The sequence below is a fragment of the Ctenopharyngodon idella genome, chromosome 24 (genome assembly GCF_019924925.1).
Source record: "Ctenopharyngodon idella isolate HZGC_01 chromosome 24, HZGC01, whole genome shotgun sequence".
Lineage (NCBI taxonomy): Eukaryota > Metazoa > Chordata > Actinopteri > Cypriniformes > Xenocyprididae > Ctenopharyngodon > Ctenopharyngodon idella.
In genome coordinates, this window is record NC_067243.1 from 28,983,953 (window position 1) to 28,990,831 (window position 6,879).

Sequence of the window (6,879 nt, forward strand, 5' to 3'; positions counted from 1 at the left end):
CATTGTTTGTGTTCAGATGTTCAGCGGTTATGAGCGCGAGCACATGTAAAGAGTTTTCTCTCTTTCTTCTTTCAAATGTAGCTGTATATGTTATTATTATACAAAGCAAAGGACATGCAGTGATATTTGGGCTACAGATGCCAGAAATAACGCTTGTCTCCTGTGTTTGTTGCAAAGATATCTAATTATGATAATTTAAATATCTATCTAAAAAATAACATTCTATTGTATTGTGTGTGTGTGTGTATATATATATATATATATATATATATATATACCTAATTAGCTCAGGGGGAGAGGATTCAGTTAATCAACGTAACCAATGACAAGAGGTATAAATACAGCAGACTTACCTCTGTTCGTCTGACAGTTTATCAGCATCCCTCCTCCATCCCATCTGTGTAGAGAACTTTTGATTACCCGATGGGACACACTTATAGTGTTGCAAAAAATGCAAGTGTTTACAGAGTTTTTTTTTTTAATTATTATTTTCAATACTTTGCATTTTAAAATAAACTTCTAAATGTCTGTTCAGTGGTCGCTATGTAACTAACAGAAGACACAATATTAAAATTGTGCTGCTTCTAATGAAGTGATAGACAGCAGTTACAAATGATGTACAAAATACACGTAGCCTACTCATCTTTGCACCAATAAAATGTGCAACACTTTATGTTTTACTACCAATTTTTATGTAATATCTAATTAATTTAACTTTGAATTTAACGCTTTCGTTGACATCTCATGATTTCAGGGCACGTGAGTTCCCGAACATAATGCATGATGGGATACGCTTAGCCTCGAATACCGCTTCGGATAGTGTGGGTTTAGTGTGCGTTAAGGGCACTGCACTTTGGCATTTTTAAGACATGGGACAGTCTTGCTCACTTACTTCCTGTCACGTGCACGAGCTCTCAAGTGGCCAAGACCTCAAGTGTGGGTATTTGGACAAAGCATTCGGGCGCTTCTCAAATGGAAGGCTGCAAATCTCGGCTGTCACGTCATCAAGCGTCGCTGAAGGCTATCTCAATCAGAAGGATCCTTGAAAGGCAGCCTTCATTTTTCATCCATCATTCATCTCATCTTGAAAGATGCTTCAGGTGTGCGTGTGGCTACGTCATAATCGAAATAATCCCTTTTACATATAGTTTAAATGCATGCAAGAAAGAACTGTTTGTATTAATTGTGTATATTAGTAAGACCTAGTCAGCTACAGTAAACACGCGTTCACTGAAAACATGGAGACAATATGGAGACAGATTTTTTGTTTGTTTGTTTGTTTGTTTGTCCAGGTCCAGCACTACAGCTGAATTAATATGAGTGTTCCTGTCCTTCAGCGATTCTTTGGTGGAGAGGATACAAGACCTGATTTTCGTCTCAGCAGGGAGGACATCAGTGAACTCCTGACAGTGCTGGAGATGGACAGGCATCATGGGTAGAGGCCAACTCCGGAAACCCTGGTGATCCTGTTTTGGTTGGCAACTGGGACATCCTACAGCTTAGTTTGCAGGGCCTTTGAATGCCCCTACCAACTGTTCCTATTGTTATATTTATAATGTATGAAAAACTATAAAATCGGCCACTTTTCTTTACATTCACAACACTGGCATACCATCAGAGTATGCAACCAAATTATTGATCTCATTTTACCTGCAGGTGGTTGCAGCTTGTGCAATATTGCACAACATATGCATTGGTGTAGGTGACCTCTTGGAAGATGGAGATGTTCCACAGGACAACAATCAGCCTCTCCGAGGATATAATGATGACAGCCGGAGCGGAGCAGCATGGATCATGACTACTTTTTTCAGGTAAATTTAATTCCAGAAAAATGTTGATGTACTTTTTACAGCAATTGTATTTATGTGTCACTTCATTGATGTGTACAAATCATACAATTGCTACATTGATCAACTGCATAGCATTTGTTAATTCATGGTTGTTGTTGTTTTTTTTTGTTTTTTTTTGTCTGTCCTCAGTCCTGAATCCTGATACAGAGACTTTTTTTTTTTTTTCTTTTTTTTTCGAGTCAAAGTGACCTGTGACTTTTTTGTGTTCTTCAGTTAATATTAAACTTGACTTGCCTTGACTTGTAATAATTGCTTTAAGGAGCTCATTGATTCGGCCTAAAATAATTCATGTTAGCTAACTGCATGATTTTTATTATCTTAAACTGTACATTTCTGAAATGGACATTACTTTCACAGTCACCTCTGATAACAGATCACTCTAAATTGTGTAGACGTGTATTTTCTGTAAAGCTGCTTTGAATCAATATGTATTGTGAAATAAATGTGAATTTACACTGTTTTAATCTGTTTATTTAATATTGAACATAAAGGTTTATGCAATAAAGTATGATGTATATTTTAAAGGCTCAAGGAACAAATGTTTTAATTTGTTATTCAGTAATGTCCATTACAGAATAATATTTCTTCACATTAAAGCATAAAGAAACTAATGGCAACAAATATTGTATCAGTCCTGCTTAAATTAGTTGAATATTTAACAGTTTGAGGTAAAAATAAAATATTCAAACTACATTACATCATTCTGATTAAATTAAGGTCCCATTAGTTCACATTACTTAATGGATTAACTAACATTAACAATGAACAAATTTGTTGCACTATTTATGAATCCTAGCTTGTTAACATTAGTTAAAATACAAAACAATAGTTAAAATACAACTGTTCCTTGTTACGGCATATTAGCTCAGGTCCATTAAACAATATAAATACAACATTTCATTCTAAAGAAGACAAAAATGGTATAATGTTATGTAATTGCTACACTGTAACATAAAGCAACCGTCTGTGGTCTCGTAGTGCTTTATAGCATGTGTAGTTTACCAATTTGTGATTAAATGACAACAAAACATAATTAAAACATTTAACTTACATTTCACAATGGATTTGTGCGTGCTTGATGTCAACTCACTTCCCGCCATGTTTTCTGAAATGCGTGCAGAGAGGATTGTGGGTAATTGAAGGCAGCGAAGGATACGTCTGATCCATCCTTCAGAACAGGCAGAATGAAGGGCGCGAAACAAAGGCTGCCTTCCAGGTCCTTCAGATTGAGATGGCCTTCAGCAGCGCTTGATGACGTCGCAGCCGAGATTTGCAGCCTTTTAATGCTGAGAGTACTAGTCTACAAGCCTCAGAAGGACTGGACTATGAAGGACGCAGCCTTCTGTTTGAGAAGCACCCAAAGTTCCTTACGCAGAGCTTTCAAAATGACAGAGGAGAAGATGACTTTTCAGCTTACAAGAACATCGCTGAATTACTGTAAATGATGTAAGTAACAGTGCTCAGTTGAAGGTGGTAGTTCACTATTAGCTAATCAGTAACTACTGTTTTTTCATTCCTCCCAGAGAACTACTAAGAACTACTATATACAGGTTCATAATTAACATGAATGATGCATAATGTATAATTAATTCTAAAGTGAAGGTCATGGTATCCCACTAGTAATGACTGAAGTATTACCAAATCCTTCAGAAGGAATCACTAATTATTTGGATCAGTATTCTGAAGTGAGAAACATGATAACTCTCTCGTAACTACTGGAGTCATTGTAAACTTTTGAGGTTAATAGTTCATAGTTAATTTTACTAGTTACTAGAGTGTTAATAATGCATTACTCATTTGTTCCTGTGTAGTTATTCATTAATGAAGGATCAGTATTATAAAGTGTTTCCAATCAGGCAAATAAGATCACTGGACATAAACACTCACTCTAGGACTTGTTTGATCGTTTTATGAAAAAAAAAAAAAAAAAAAATGTCAATTGTGATTTTTAAAGACCGTACTCACCCCCTTCACTCTGGTTTTGAAATGCTCACATCTGGGCGAAGACTCAAAATTCCATTGGCCAGAAGTAATGTGTATAAAACATTATTTGTCCCAATGGCAGTGATTATTATAAATCACACTATTTTCTGAAATAATGCAAGAGAACGGTTGGCAATATAGTGCTTTTTAATTGATTGTTTAGATGAATTTTTATTGTCATGGGATGTTTGGAAATATGTTAGGAATGATGTGGATAGTGTAATTCTGTTTATTTCTGTGTTTGTGTGTCAGTGTGTGTCGTGTTGTTAAGCACTTCTGTGGATGTATTTATGTATATGTATGACACCAGTGTCAAAGACAAATTTCTGCTCCGTGACAAACAGAATGAACAATAAAGTTAACTTGAGCTCAGATCATTTGGCCTTGTATGAATTTAAATGGACTTTTTCAGACTTTGGCAAATCTGAGAAAAGTTTGAGACGATGTTGAGACATATTTGAGGAGAGCAACCCAGTCTCTGACAGTAAATCATTCAGTGGTGTGAGATTTGAAGATGTGGCTTACATTCACTGTTGAAGAGTTGAGCTTGAGAACATGTTTGGATTGAATTCAGAACATTGAATATAATTTACAGAGAAACTCAAGTGAACATCATGTGGAACAGAGAGATGATGAAAAACACTGAGAGTGAAGATGGAGAAGAGACAAACACAACAGAAGAGATCCACAATCTCTACATACAACAAATGAAAACATCACTACAATCATCCTATAAAAAAATATAAAAATGTAATTAAATTATGACAATCATATTATTAAACTGGTTTTGGCAATCAGTCCTTACTATGAAACACTAATAAAACAATAACAGTCCTTACTGGAATAAAAGCCATGATCACATCAACAAAATATTCATGTTATATACAAAAATACTGATGAGCTTCAAACAGATTTATGTTTATTTAGATGATCTAGTGTTATTAGTGTCTGTGATCAGTGTTGTGTGTGATTGTGTTGAATGAGCAGCTGCAGTATCTCTCAGCTGTATCAGTGCATCACTGTGACGTCTGACTGACCGAGGTTTTTGTACCACTCTTTATCACTGTGTGAACACCCAGTTACTGTTTGGATAGTGTACACTCTGACAGTAATAATCTCCTGTATCTTCAGTCTGGACTCCACTGATGGTCAGAGTGAAATCACTGCCAGATCCACTGCCACTGAATCTAGATGGAGTTCCAGTATAACGGCTTGTTGCTGTATATATGAGGAGTTTATGAGCTTCTCCAGGTTTCTGTAAGTACCAGTGTAAGTAACTACCACCATTCACTCTACTGCTGGTTTTACAGTTTATTCTGACTTCTTGTCCTGGTTGAGCTGCTGTTATTGATGGACTCTGAGTTACAGTGATCTGTCCTCTACACTCTGAGAGAAAGAACAAGAAAAAAAAATATATCAAAATTAATTATCAAAAAATTATAAACATTTAATATTTCAAGAGAATAATTGTAGAGCTGCGTTACACAAACCTTGAGCAAACAGTGTGAGAGTCCAGATGAAGAAGGTGATTTTGTTCATTGTTGTTCTTTTGTCTTGTGTGATGATGAAGATTGTGTTCTGTTCTGCTCTCAGTCATGAAGTGTTAAACTCACAGCACTATAAACACTCTCAGAGCACTGAAGCATGTGTGACAATGCAAAGAAGTGGGCAGGATTTACGACAGTGTGTGCTGATAACAAACTAATAAACTCTCTACATATAAGATTTGGTATTTCAGTGGTCTACTTTAGACATTCTACTGACTGTAAGTAACTTTACAACTACATGTCAACTTATTCTACTTAACTGAACCCAAACCTAACAGTCTACTACAGTCTACTAACACACTAATGAGAGTTAGTTGACATGTAGTTGACAAGTTACTTATAGTTAGTAGAATATCAAAAGTGACCCTCGAAGTACAGTGTAAAGTTTTTACATTCAGATTGATGTTGATGAATCATTTTGTAATAACTGTACTGTACATATTGATTAATTGTAAAATATTTTTAATTTTAATTTTTAATTATAAAATGTTTTTTTTATGTTTTGCAGACTGATAAGACACTAGTCTTTGACTTTATGAACATCTGTCAGTGTGGATGAAGCATTTTCAGCTTTCAGTGCTGCTGTAGAAATAATGTAAAAGCATGTTAATAATGAGAAACAAATCAATTTTACTGTTTTTAGAGTAAACCAGAAATTATGAACATAATGGTGTTTGTGTCCTGATGTCCTGTTATGTTCCTGATGGTGTTCATCAGGACTCATAATCAGGTCATGTGACACTAGATTAAACAATGTGCATATGAAATGTTCAGAATTAATCATTAATTAATTTGAAGCTGCAGGTTTTTCTGTGAATCATGATGATTGAGCTTCATATGAAGAACAGAAGATCATTATGAGAAACTCCACAACATCATCCATGATAATAGAGGTCAAAGGTCACCTCAGAGGTCACAGATCATCAGATATATTTCTTTACACTGTTACAGTGTTACAGTATATCAGCACACGGCAAGAGAATGAATTCGATTTCATTAGATTGTATCACTGTGGTGGACTTTCAGTGGAGGAACTAAACTGGTGCTCGGTAAGTCTGTCTATTTAATTCCTTTTAAACAAATATAATTTAGATTTTTTTTTTAAAAGAACAACATTTATTAATTATAATTAGTATTAGATACTGTGGTAATGCTTTACTTGGATGCATGTTATAATGCCTGATATCTTGTTATAAAGTATTGAAAGATAAAATGCATTATAATATTTCTAGAGTCCTTGTTAGATCTGAAACTGGTTGTTTGTTTTAATGCATTATACTTTCTAAAGTTGTAACAATGAATAGATTATATTATAATGAGGTATAACGTGGTTACATTATTCACAGTATCAGACATGCATTATGATGTGTATTAAAATACATAATTCATCAAAAATACTTAGTAACATTAATTTAAAGTGCTGATGTATAAAGCATTATAAACATATTCGTAATGTACATTATAATGCATTATATATTTTCATAAATAATTATAACCAA

The 6,879-nt window shown here is 34.6% G+C and overlaps 1 long non-coding RNA gene across 1 annotated transcript; it reads left to right on the top strand.

Moving 5' to 3' along the window:
• Positions 1-1,298: 1,298 nt before the first annotated feature.
• On the top strand, positions 1,299-2,374 carry LOC127506969 (uncharacterized). The gene is made up of 2 exons (XR_007928204.1): positions 1,299-1,557; positions 1,657-2,374. It is a non-coding gene; the product is annotated as an uncharacterized LOC127506969 (long non-coding RNA).
• The last annotated feature ends 4,505 nt before the right edge of the window (positions 2,375-6,879 follow it).